Here is a 12,987-nt window from a genome sequence, read left to right on the forward strand (position 1 = left end):
TAGACAGCAGTTTGGTATTGGAAGATAAATGTCAAGAAAGGGAAATAAAGGAGGTTTTTCTGCCTACCCAAGGTGATTTTCTTAGCTTCGGTTGTAAGCAAACTTTGTTTGTGAAATGTGTCGGCTAACCTTTTATTGCATGGAAAGGTCACACATGACTAATGAGAGAATGACAGGACCCATGATGTATCGGTTTAGAAAATCCTCCATCTTAATTATATTTTTAGAGCCCTGTGGTATTTTACTGCCACCAATAGAAGCAGAAAAGGATACATTTGCCACTAACATATCACTTTCAGATCCTTGTTCAGATGTGTACTTTCACAGGCTCTGTGCTGTTTATATATTTTCTGGGTGGAAGAAGAAAATTTTATTTGTGTTTGTAAACATGTTATATGGTACATAATATATACACATCTACCTCGATATAACACTGTCCTCGGGAGCCAAAAAAACCTTACCGCATTATAGGTGAAACCGCGCTGCATTGAACTTGCTTTAATCCACTGGAGTGCGCAACCCCCCCTCCATCCCCCGCCCAAGCACTGCTTTACTGTGTTATATCAGAATTTGTGTTGTATCAAGTCGTGTTATATCGGGGTAGAGGTGTACTTTAATGGTCAAATGTAATCCAATTGTCTGTGACAGGGTTCTGTGGTTTAATGCATTTTTTTTTCCCTACAGTACTATTTGGTCACTTGCCAACCCATCCACACTGTTTTTTGTTTTTTATCAAATGAATACCCTCAATCTGAAGCTCCAGGACATGCATTGCATTTTCAGTCACCTTTATAACTTACAAGGCGGTGGTGGTGGTGGTTGTTTTTTGTGGGGGCAGGAGGGATAGTGGGGTGTGTGTGTGTGGGGGTTTTTTTTTTTTTTCTTTACTAGAACAATTTATCCCCGCCAATAAGTCCTGCAAACTTTCCACTCATGTCTGTTCCCTACATAGTCTCTTTGAAGTCAAGCATAGATGTGGAAGTTTTTCAGCATTAGGTCCTGTCATATACTACATTGCATGTATACTTGTGAATATGAAACTCCCAGTCATAATGAAGGACTTGAAATGAAAGTCCCAGATCTGAGAATCCCTAAAACATATGGAACTCTGGAAATGAATCCTGAACTAAATATTCCCAAATCTAAAGAAGTTCTCAGATCTGGGATGCAAACATTACTAAGGATTGTAGCAAACCAGCTGGCTGAAGTAAATAGTGTCCCAAGGTGTGATTAAGAACTTAAACCAAATCTTTTATGAGGTTTCAAAATGTTTGATTAACTGATACTATGGCTCTGCACTTATTAAGTGTGTCAGATTGGAAGTAGGGGAGCTGTTCTTGCAATAGTTCCACCCCAACCAATAATAGTAAATCAGGCTTGCTAATAAAACTGTCTAATCTAACAAGATTTCTTCCAAACTTAAGCAATGCCTATTGTATGGTAATCTAACTTTTGGGATGCTTATCCAAATTAAGCACCATACCTTTTTGGATTCATCCATTCTTTTTGTACAGTGGGTACATTTAGGCCATATCTACACTCACCAGGGATCAATGCTGCTGTGATCGATACAGCTGGGGTCGATTTTTTTTTTTTTTTTTTTTTTTTTTTTAAAGCAGGTCTAGTGAAGACCCGCTAAATAGACCACAGAGCACTTTCTGGTTGACAATGTTATTCCACCAGAATGAGAAGAATAAGGCAAGTTGACAGGAGAGCGTCTCCTGTCGACACAATACGGTGTGGACATCGCAGTAAGTTGAACTAAGCTATGTTGACTCCAGCTACATTATTCATGTAGCTGGAGTTGCATAACTTAGGTTGACTTACTGTGGTAGTGTAGACAAGACATTAGAGTTTCTGTTCTTAGACAGGTTCTATCCAGTTCAAAGAGAATCCCTTTGATAAAAATGGATAATTTTGGTAGACTTTCAAACAAGTGGAATTTGCCTACTGTAAAAAGGCCTTACTGCCCAACATATGGTATAAAGAGTTACGGTTAAGCTTCAACACATTCTACAGTGACAAGAACCAGTGGCAGAAATGGAGACAATATGTACACTAGGAGCATTTTGCTGGTATAGAAATACTAGACTTGCAAAGCGATTCTAGTGGGGACACAGTGGTATAACTCTGCTTTTGCTGGAATAGCTTATTCCCATGGTCTTTCCCACCCTCCAGTCCCCTCCCATAACCTTGTGTAACTGTCTACATTAGGGGTTTTTGTTGGCATTGCTAGGTCAGTGCAGGATCTCACACCCCGCCCATCATAATTATACTGGCAGAAGTTTATACTGTGGATGTGGCTTGAGACAAAGAATACAGGCAGCTTATTGGCTGTAGCTGCAGCAGCAGCATTGTTTTACTTGATAAGTTACTTTGTTTTGTTAAATAAATGTTATCCTAAAACCTGCCTCAAATCTTCATTCAAATACTGTACTACCATCCAACTGTGTGCCGGGGGGGGGGGAGATAAAATCTGATTTGGAAGAAAAATCTATAAAAGTAAGTGGATTGTAAAGCCGAGTAATCCTTATGATAGGGCTGTGCACAGTCAATCTTGATAGTTAAAATCAAAACTTAACCAGTTAAGGAAAAGTCTGTGTGGTTTTAAATAAGCTAGGGTGCAGCAGAGAAATTTTTCTCCCTCACAACACTTTGAAAGCAGTTTTCTCAACATTTTTGTCCATAGTGTTCTCTCTCGGCAAATTAACAGGCTTAGTGCTTTTGGCTGGGCCCAGTCTTTGGGTGATCAATCTTAGATACCTTGAAGGGACCTGATTTTTCAGAGACTAGGTACTCAGCACTCTGCAAATCTGGCCCCTTTAATGTGGCTCCATTGGAGCATTCAGTACATGAGACAGCAAAACTCCCTGGTCACTTGTGAAAATGAATGTCTCTGATGGCTAAGGGTTTAGATGGGGTATCAGATATCTTCCATTCATGGGCACCTGTCATGAGGATTGGCGCTCTAAGGGGTTAGGCACCTACCCTCCCTCTGACAGTCTCTCAAGAAAAATGAGCCAACCAGATCTGCCTGTGGATACTTAATTGGATAAGTAGCTGAGTGGTAGCTAATTAGTAAGGAACACTTGGGACTCCTAGAGGATTATGAGAACTCAGACAGGTGCCCAGAACACAGGAAGCTCCTGGAGGGAAGGGGGTGGAGTTCATCAGAGAGCCTGGGTAAGAAGCTATTCCTATTGGTGTCTCCCTGGAGAGCAGAGGCTCACAGAGAATGGAACAGACATAGCTCAAGAAGAGAGAACAAAAAGCTCTCCAGACAAGGAGTCCTGGGAGATGCTGCAGAGCTTCAGGCAGTGGAGAAGCCTGGGGGACTTACAGCAGCAGAAGAAAGCTTGTTTACATACTATGTTTGATGGATTGAACTAGACCCCCAAGGGGCTTTGTTCACTATATACAAGCATCACTGAACTTGCCCAAAGCCCACTGTGGGAAACTGAGGTAGAGATGTAACTGCTGCGCCACAGCAGGCTGCCAGGATGGACTCTAGGGGTGAGTGCCTGCTATTACATCACTTCTGTAATCAAGGTGTGCAATGGAATAACAAGCAGTGCAAGTCAGATCTGTATCCTAGTACAGATCTTCACATTATTCTCAAGAAAAAAGGCATTGATGGAAAATCTGGAGCATGTATTAGATTACTGATTTCCCCCCCCCCCCCGCTTTATTTCATTAAATGGAAAGGGTATCATTATCAGATAGAACTGACAGTTATTGGAATAAAATCCTAAAGCTATTCAGTTAGAAAAAATCACAAAATGCTGACTGTTGCCTCCAGCATTTGTTGGACTAGGCTGGAATGATTCTCAGAAAAAATAAATATATATTTTAATGCAGAGAAATGACTGCATACAGGTATTGGGTTTTTTTCTTGGCATGCTATCTAAGCTATGTATAGCCTCAGAAAAAGAAAATAATGAAATTGGTGAGCTAAGTGACCTCTGTTTTAAATATTGCCAGTACTTGTGACTTGTTTTCCATTTGCTGTGTTAATTAGGAAAAAATGGAAGTGAATAACAATTAGTCTAAATATTTGAATGCTACTCTCATGCTTCTGTGCCACATTCAAGTTTAGTTACTTTCAGAGAGAATATCTCCTCCCAATACCTAACATTATATGGTGTGAGTACTGCTATCAAATCAGTATTTTCTTGAAGGTACCTGTTGTAAGAAAGCAGATTCCACAGATACTAGCCCTCATGTGTTCCATGAGCCTCCTCCCTATTCATATGGGTATAATATAGTGATAGGTGTATAATACTGATGTAGGCATTGAGAAGCAATGCAAGATGTTTGTTTCACCAGGCTTGAAGTCAAGGCAATTTGATTCCACACATGGCAATCAGATCTTTGCAACCCCTTCTTAAAAAAAAGAGACGACAATTTGTTTGTCACATGGGCCTATATGATCTCTCCCTTCCCCTCTGAGGGATGAAACAGTGATCAGAACATGAGGCAAGAGTCTTTTTGAGAAGAGTGTTAGGAGTCTTTCACCATCTGTTTTTAAGCTGTTGCTGGGACCTCCATTTCGATGTATTCCTTCCAGTACCATCCTGGAAACCTGTGCTTTAAATTAGAGGATGTACAGCTAGTGAATTCAGAGTAACCTGGGCTTTAGCCTGAGCCCAGAAAGCTGGAGGCACTGAGTCACTATCAACACAAAGGCCTCTCTGATTGTCCCAGGACTAGCTGGGACAGGAAGCTTCCTTCACAGGCTAGTCAAGAAGTCGTATAGTTCCTCCTTCCTAGTTGGAAACAGAATGTACAAAGAGCCTCTCAAGAGGGAGCTTTCTTCTTTCAAGTGTTGTACTGCTGAATTGTGCAGGACTGACAGTTTACTATAGATGAGTATCCAAATTTCAGGTCCTTATCAAAACTGAACCTCCTGGAGTCTTTTGGATTTCATCCATCACTAGAAATATCTGACGCTCTGTGAGGCATTTCAGTTATCACCACTTAGAAATGAACAAGACTTGAATACTAAATTGGGTCAAACTTTTTTAACTGAAAAGTTCTGTCTAAAACTCCATTTTTGTAAAAATCCAAAATTTTCCAGAGACGTTTAAAAGATCTCCCGTTTTTGATCCAAAGTGGCATAAAAACTTCAAAACCTTAAAGTTTCATGAATGTTTCATTCCTATTCAACATACTGACATCATCATCAGTTCAAATTCTGCACTCCTAATTGATCAAAATGACTAGTGAAATCAATGGGAGTTTTGTTGGAGTAAAGAATGACTGAAGGTTTTGACCCTATAGCCATAAATAATGCTAATACTGCAAGAAGGGATATGTAGTAAAGGCTTTAAATCTGAAGAATATTGTTAGCTACATGTTAACTGTATCCTTAAGAGGATATCTCTGCTTAACAAAGGGACCTCAGATATTGCCACAATTTAAGTACAAAATTATTTAGCCTCAAGAGGTGTAAGTGGGGATAGACATCAGATAATGTTATCACTAATACATATTGGTAATGTCCAGCTCTTGTGTGAAAATGTGATGGTGGGTAACTCAGTGACCCATAATGTACTGATAAGAAATATCCAAGAAACAAGCTTTGTGGCTATCTCTTTACTTTTGTCATGATGATGTAAAATGACAAAAAGGCATCAACCAAAAATTGCCATGTTTTAGTTTAGTAATTGGGATGTTCAGAATACATAACTCTAATCAACACCTGAGAGGAACCCTTTAGTACTTATCAGTTTTATATATATAAATAAAACCACACAAAATTAGGATCCTGTTCCCCCTGAAGTCATAATTTCAGCATTTTAAAAAGCTGCTTAGAGTTCCAGAATAGCCATGAGATGCTTATCCCTGTATTTTTTTTTTTCACTGTGACAGTTCTTGGGAACTAAATGGTTAATTTTAGGGGGGTGAGTATTCCCTCACCTGGAACTATTGGACAAGGGGATCATCTATGTGGTGGTCCCTCCCTCCCACTCTAACAGCCTCTGTGAAGGGGCAGAGAGGAGAACTGAGTGTTCTGTTTCTAGCAGTCTCTTCCCTTTCCTTTTCCTCATCGCTGTGACTCGTCAGCCCCAGATCTGCTCCATGTACCCTGTTCCATATGGAATTCATAATATTGTCTTGTCACTTATTAATCTCTAAACAGTCTGGGACCTGGTTACCTGAGGGACAGCCTTTCTCTCCCTGCTATAGTTATGTCACAGTTGAGATCAGCAGAGCCATTCAATTTGAAGTCCCAGTACGATAAATGTGAGTGGACTGCTGACAGGGCATTCTCCATGAAGGAGCTCCTTGGTTTTGGAATTTGCCACCTGTCTTGTTTCACCAGCATCCAGATTTGCTAAGCAGCTGGGCATACTGCAAGGCTCATGATTTCTCCCATACAGTGCTTAATTTATTCTTTGCTTGCCAGGGCTGAGCCCTGGCACCTGTAGGCTTGGCAGTTCATACCCCAGCACCTCTGCGCTTCCTGCATAAGTTATGAATGTACAAAAATTGATAGTCCTGGCACCTAGTTGCTTGAGCCACAGCACTGCTCAGGCATTTGGGAAGGGCTTGGATTGGTGGTTGGGAGGTTTAGTTGCGAGTTTATCTGCTAGTGTATATTTACTTCAGGTTGGGGAGAGAAATCCATTGTGTGTGTGTGTGTGTGTGTGTGTGTGTGTGTGTGTGTGTATAATTTGTCAGCAGTTGAGGATTTGAGGTGGAGGCTTTTGTTTCTGTGAACGAAAAAAAAGTACACATTTGCCTTCTAGGTAAACTAGAGTTTCATAAGGTTATAAATTTCTAGAGCCAATTGAATACTTTTTCATTGAAACAGTTAAACAAAAATGGCTTTTCAACCAAATTGATTTTTTTTCCCCAGATTTTTATTTAGTTCACTTTTTAAACAAGTTAATCAACATTTTTGGTTTACAGCAATAAATAAATAAAACCAACAACCTGGATTAAAAAAAGAAAACTACCAAAACACACAAGTACCTTCTGAAAATGGTTTTCAGAAAGACTGAACTTTTGAAGGATTCATTTTTTTTTTTTCATGGATTTTTTTTTAACTAGATATGGGAAATGTGGTTTTTGTTTTTAAAATACTTAGTTTTTTTTTTAATAGGGTTCTATAAAAGTAATTCTGTTCAAATACTGCTTGTGGGTTCATAAGATGCATTGTGACAGCCTGGTGCCAGTGCCGAGGTTTTTAGGCTTTCTTTAAAAAGGATGCTATCCTATGGTTCAGCTTTTAGTATTATGAGACCAATGTTCATTTTAGGAAACTCTGTTGTACTTAATTAGGGAAACATTCTACACCCTTGCAGCAAAATCCAAATGCCTTTGCTTTGCTTCTGTAACGTTTTTTGTTTTTTCATTTGAAAGGGAAATTCAGTCAAAACATCATAAAGCAGCATAGCTTCAATTACATTTTTTTTTTTTTTTTTTTTTTAACTGAAGTGAGGTTTCAAAAGGAACCAAGCCATGTTTTTTTCAGGAAAGAATTAGTCTAAGACCGTTGGAGCCCTTCTTCTTGCTGCTATGTCATGAAAGTACAAATAGGATTTTGCAGCTCCCACAATATGGGATCTCCTGGGAGCAGTAGAAGATGTTTAGTGGAGCTTTCAGGGTGATTTCCCATAATTTGCTTTAGCTCGCCAACTTCTCATTTGATCTGTCTGTCATAAAAGCCTATATTGAATAATATACAGAATTAGTGAGTAATTGTGCTTACTCAGTGTGTGTTTTTTTTTTTTTTTTTTTTTTTTTTAAATAAGTCCCATATCAGTAAACCATTATCACAGCATACCACATTAATTCTCAAGAATGCATTTCAGGTTACTCTATGCAATTCATAATCTAATTTGTGACAAAAATACATTTAAAAAAATATCAAAAAAGGGAAGTGAACATGAAAACTGATCAGGTGATCAGACAAACAAGGAATTTCACAACTAATGCTGATGGCTGTTCTTAAGGATCATTAGAATGCTCACAATATAATATCTTGTAGTATGCACAGCACAAGCTGCAAATATCTGGATACAGCAATATAGATCAAGGGGAAAATGACTGCATGAGTCCCTAATTCAGGAAAGCATTAAAACCTATGTTTGTGTTCTCCTGAATAAGGATGCTTTTCTGAGCTGGGGTGTGACAGATTTCTGTTACCAGTCTGCCTGAGGCATAAGGTGATCAGGCTGAGGCTGCACAATTAGTAGGGAGGAGATGAAGGAGCACACCAAGTGACTAAGTTTTAAAGTTTTATTAATAAAATGACAGCAGTGAGTACTGGGTTCTCCCCACATCACTCAAAAGAAGGAAAAGAGCATTCATGCCAAAACCCATGAGTGCTGGGTTCTCCCCATGTCACTCGAAGAAAGGGTTAGTGCCCGAGCCCTCACCCACTTTCATACTCACACACGCACAACCGAGGGCTGGCCAAGCCCGGGTGTAACGTAAGAAGAAGAGGGGGGAAGGGTGGATGAAAGTTCTGTCCTGTGCACAGGCCGTCCAGTGTCTGCTGTTGATCTCTAACTTGCTTCAGCCCTTGGGAGGGTTTTAAGCCCTGGGTTCTTCTGAGGGCGTTTCATTCAGGGACCTCCATCCCCCGTGCTCTTTGTACCAGTCCAAACCATCTTTCCACAGCTTCCTCAGCTTTCCCAAACCTCAGCTTTCCCACACTGGCTTCAGGGACATGAGTCTGTTTTCCAACTTGCTCATCTTCCCAGTCTCCCCAGCTTGCAGCCCCTGCAGTTTTGTTCAGCTCAATTCTTTTTCTTTTCTCACAGCTGTTTGAGGTTGAGATACAAGCTCCTGGCTTTTTGGCATCAGAGTCTGTTTGTGTAATGGCCTTGAGTGGCTCCTTATCTTCTGACCTAGCTGGAGCGTCGAGATAACCCATTCCCTTCTCCCTTTCTCTGCCTTCGGCCTCTTGCAACCTGCAAAGGATTCTTTCACTCCACACTCACACCTTCAACCCTTCCCACAATACACTCCACTACATATACAAGTGCTAGCAACTTCTAATGCTAAACTGCTTACCCCAGGGAACCCCATGGAGGGCAATTTTAATGTGATGGGGCCTTAAACTTTTTCTGGCTTTTGTCACTTTGTATCACAATTTTAATTCCCACCCCACTCCATACAGTAGCTTTGTGTTAAATCTTACTGGGTCATCTCATTAATTTTTTTCCATGAAAATTAGATGACCTGATTGTCTTCCCATTAAAGTTAATACCCAAATTTCCATTGACTCTTTAATGAGAGCAGGATTAGGCCACATGTTGGCATGAGTAAAAGTGGCACTGGCATTCTTGAAACTATAAATATAAAAAATATGATAGTTGCTTTAGTCTTGTAAGGTCTCATTTCAAGTTGACTCACATAAATAAGTATAGACTTTTGCCCCTCTAAGGGAAATACACTTGTTTGGATATGTACGCATCAGCAATAACTGAGTGACAATGAAGACAAACTGCATTCTAAACAAAAAAAATGCACAGGACGAATACAAAATCCTTGTTTTCTGTGACTGTGTTCCATCTTAAACATACATACTAAAATGTTTTTGTTCAGCCTTAATTCATTCACTTTTCCTGTTTTGTATGTACAATAACTGTGCTTTTCTGTTGTAAGTCAAACAGGGGGAAGAGTTAAAACCTGATTTGCAACATTTCTGTGAATGAATGCAATGTATTTGGTTTGCAGTGATTCAAAGGATCATGGTATTCACAAATATAGACATGGCTACCGTGTATTTATGAAAATGTATGTGTGACGGTACCTCCCATAAGGCTTTATGGAAATATGCTTAGAATGTGTTTTATGCTACATATGCCATGTAACATATCTCAAAGGTTATGATCTACTGAATGTATTAATCCTATATGCATGCAGGTATCATTTTTGTATTCAAAGTTATGAATGTTGGCTGTGTACTGGCTTGATTTCTAAATAACCTTAGTAGAGCATTTGGTCAGTTCCTGGAGAAAGGAATGTTGAAATTAAGTACCTTATCAAGAAACACTTAAAGGACAATGAATCATGGAATGCTCCAATCCACATTAAAAGTCTTCTTGAGGACGTTCAAGGTAGCATGAGAAAAATGGATGCTACCTGTAAACTGTGAGTCATGCATGGACATGTGACATGCCCAGGTGACTCCTAAACTCCGTCTTGGAGCTGGACTTTGCATAGGAGTGAGGAGAGGGTCTCACCCACAAGAGAGTCTATTTAAACCCCTGGGAGACCCCTCCATTTGGTCTTCAGCTGGCTAAAGAGAGAGCATCTCCACCGCCCACGATACTTGGAAGAAACTGGAACAAAGGGCAGTGACTGCAAGGGGTGTGAGTGATTGCTGGACCCAAGCTAAAAGGAGATTAGTCTGTAAAAGGGAGCATTCTGGAACTGAGGATCTTATCTGTATTCAGTTTGATTAGACATAGATTTGCACATTTTATTTTGCTTGGTGACTTACTTTGTTCTGTCTGTTACTACTTGGAACCACTTAAATCCTACTTTCTGTATTTAATAAAATCACTTTTTACTTATTAATTAACTCAAGAGTATGTATTAATACCTGGGGAGCAAACAACTATGCATATCTCTCTATCAGTGTTATAGAGGGCAAACAATTTGAGTTTACCTTGTATAAGCTTTATACAGGGTAAAACGGATTTATTTGGGTTTAGACCCCATTGGGAGTTGGGCATCTGAGTGTTAGACAGGAACACTTCTGTTAGCTGCTTTCAGGTAAACCTGGAGCTTTGGGGCAAGTAATTCAGATGCTGGGTCTTTGTTGGAACAGACAGGAGTGTCTGGCTCAACAAGACAGGGTGCTGGAGTCCCGAGTTTGCAGGGAAAGCAGTGGTAGAAGTAGTCTTGGCACATCAGGTGGCGGCTCCCAAGAGGGTTTCTGTGATCCAAACAGTCACAGTATGTAAAACTCAGTTTCACACATGAATAATCATTCCAAAATATGTTAATTGTTTTCCGGTTAGCAAAAACTTTGTCCTACAATCAGGGATATGACATTTGGTTTGTCACCTGACACAAATAATGAATATTTGAAAGCAAACAGTACCTGAATGAACAATAGGCTGAAAATTATTCAACAAAACTATTCAGTGAGTGCTCTAACATAACAAATATGCTTGTAGAATGTAGGGTTTGTTCATTTAATGGAAGGCTTCACCGAGTGTCATTGAAGCCAATGAAAGACTTTCACAGAATTGTCTGGGAGTTAGATCAAGAATGAAAAGATGTTAATTTGTAACTGTGTGGCATGGTCCAATGGATAGGATGCTATACTGTGACTCTGAAGACCTGGAATCTATTCCTGGATGTGCCCATGACCATGGGCACATCACTTCACCTTTCTTTCCCATCCCACCCGTTATCTCTTGTATTGGACATGAAATCAATGGGGGTTAGGCACCTCACTACCTTTAGTGTCTAGCACAACCTGGCCCTGCAGTACGCAACTGTAATAAAAATGATTTGTAACCAATAATTCAGTCCCTAGAGCTAGTTGAAATTTTTCATGAAACCAATTTGCATAATGAATTTGGGGTGACTTTTGGTAAATATCCAGGTTATTAAGTTTTTTGCGGGAGGAGGTGGGTGTTGGATTTAATGTCAAAATGGCTTGTTCCAAAACTTCCAAAATCAGAAAAAATTACATTTCATTTCAGGAAGATACTGTTTTCGGTTTTTTTCTTAAAAAAACCTGAACTGAAATGAACAGTTTGTTTCAGATTAAACAAAATGTTTTGTATAAACCAAAAAGTTGTGTTCAAATTGTTTGGTGAAATCGTTTCTTTTCAGGTCCATCCAAAACTTTTTTTTCCCCCTCCGTTTGGCGGCCAAACTGAAAATATCTTATTGGTTCAATTCTTTTTTTAATCATTTCTAATTATATCACCTTGAAATGTTGCTGCCTGAAATATTTCAAATATTAATTACATTTTAATTAAAACAAAATCAGCCAAATTTTTTAAGGAAATTTTTTTGGAAGTCTGTCCCGTGTGTGTCAGGGGGAGGGGAGGGTTATGTGTGTGTTTTTTTTTTTTTGTTTGTTTGTTTTTTTTTTTTGAAGGATTTTCTGATGTAATATAAATTTCTGAAGATGTGCAGAACGCAATATTCCAAAACTTATAAATAAATAACCTCTTAGGGGAAGTATAGATTAAAATGTCACTTAAAAATGGGTGCCCAAAGAACATATACTACCGTTAGGTGCCTAAATAAGAAGATTGATTTTACTTTATTTTTTCCCCAACTTCAGTGAAGTCAATAGGACCCGCAGGTTTTTATAACTTCTGAAAATTGAGCTGTGTTTAGGTGCCTATCTGTGGATATAGATGTTTAATAAATGTACAGTCCAGAGTGTTTGAGTAGAAGTGAGCAGTGAGGTATGAAAAACTGAGAATGCAGGACAGCTTTGCCGGAAGCAGTGTTTTGTTAGAGGTTTGGTGATGAAGCCCCAGTGGTTAGTAAAATTTGACAGTCCTCCTTTATTTGTTATGTCACATTTTTGCAGCAAGACTCAGGGTTTGTTACTGTGATTATATTTTCAAAAGCCCAATCCATGAATTGTCCATCCATGAAAAATAATTCTGGACCTAAGCAAAAATTATTTAAAATACACTCAAATAAAAGCAGCTTTTGTGACAATTGTTCTTCATGAACTGGTACTATCCTACTACAGATAAAGAATTTAGGCTAAATTGTCTCTTCCCATAGGGGGGAAAAAACCCATATGCCTCTCTTCACTGGGTAATCTGTTACAGTAACAGGACTGTAACATGTCCCCTATCTACACCCAAAAGCTCCTAAGTCACTGGCCAAGTATGTTTACAGTCATGCTATGCAGCCTAAGGTTTTCCAGGCATCAGCACAATTGTGCCAGGCAGGGCCGGCTTTAGCAAGAGCGGGGCCCGATTCCTGGGGCCGGGGCTTGCTGCAAGCCCCGCCCCCAGGACCCGAGCCACGCCGCGCCGC

The sequence above is a fragment of the Trachemys scripta genome, chromosome 8 (assembly GCF_013100865.1).
Source record: "Trachemys scripta elegans isolate TJP31775 chromosome 8, CAS_Tse_1.0, whole genome shotgun sequence".
Classification (NCBI taxonomy): Eukaryota; Metazoa; Chordata; order Testudines; family Emydidae; genus Trachemys; species Trachemys scripta.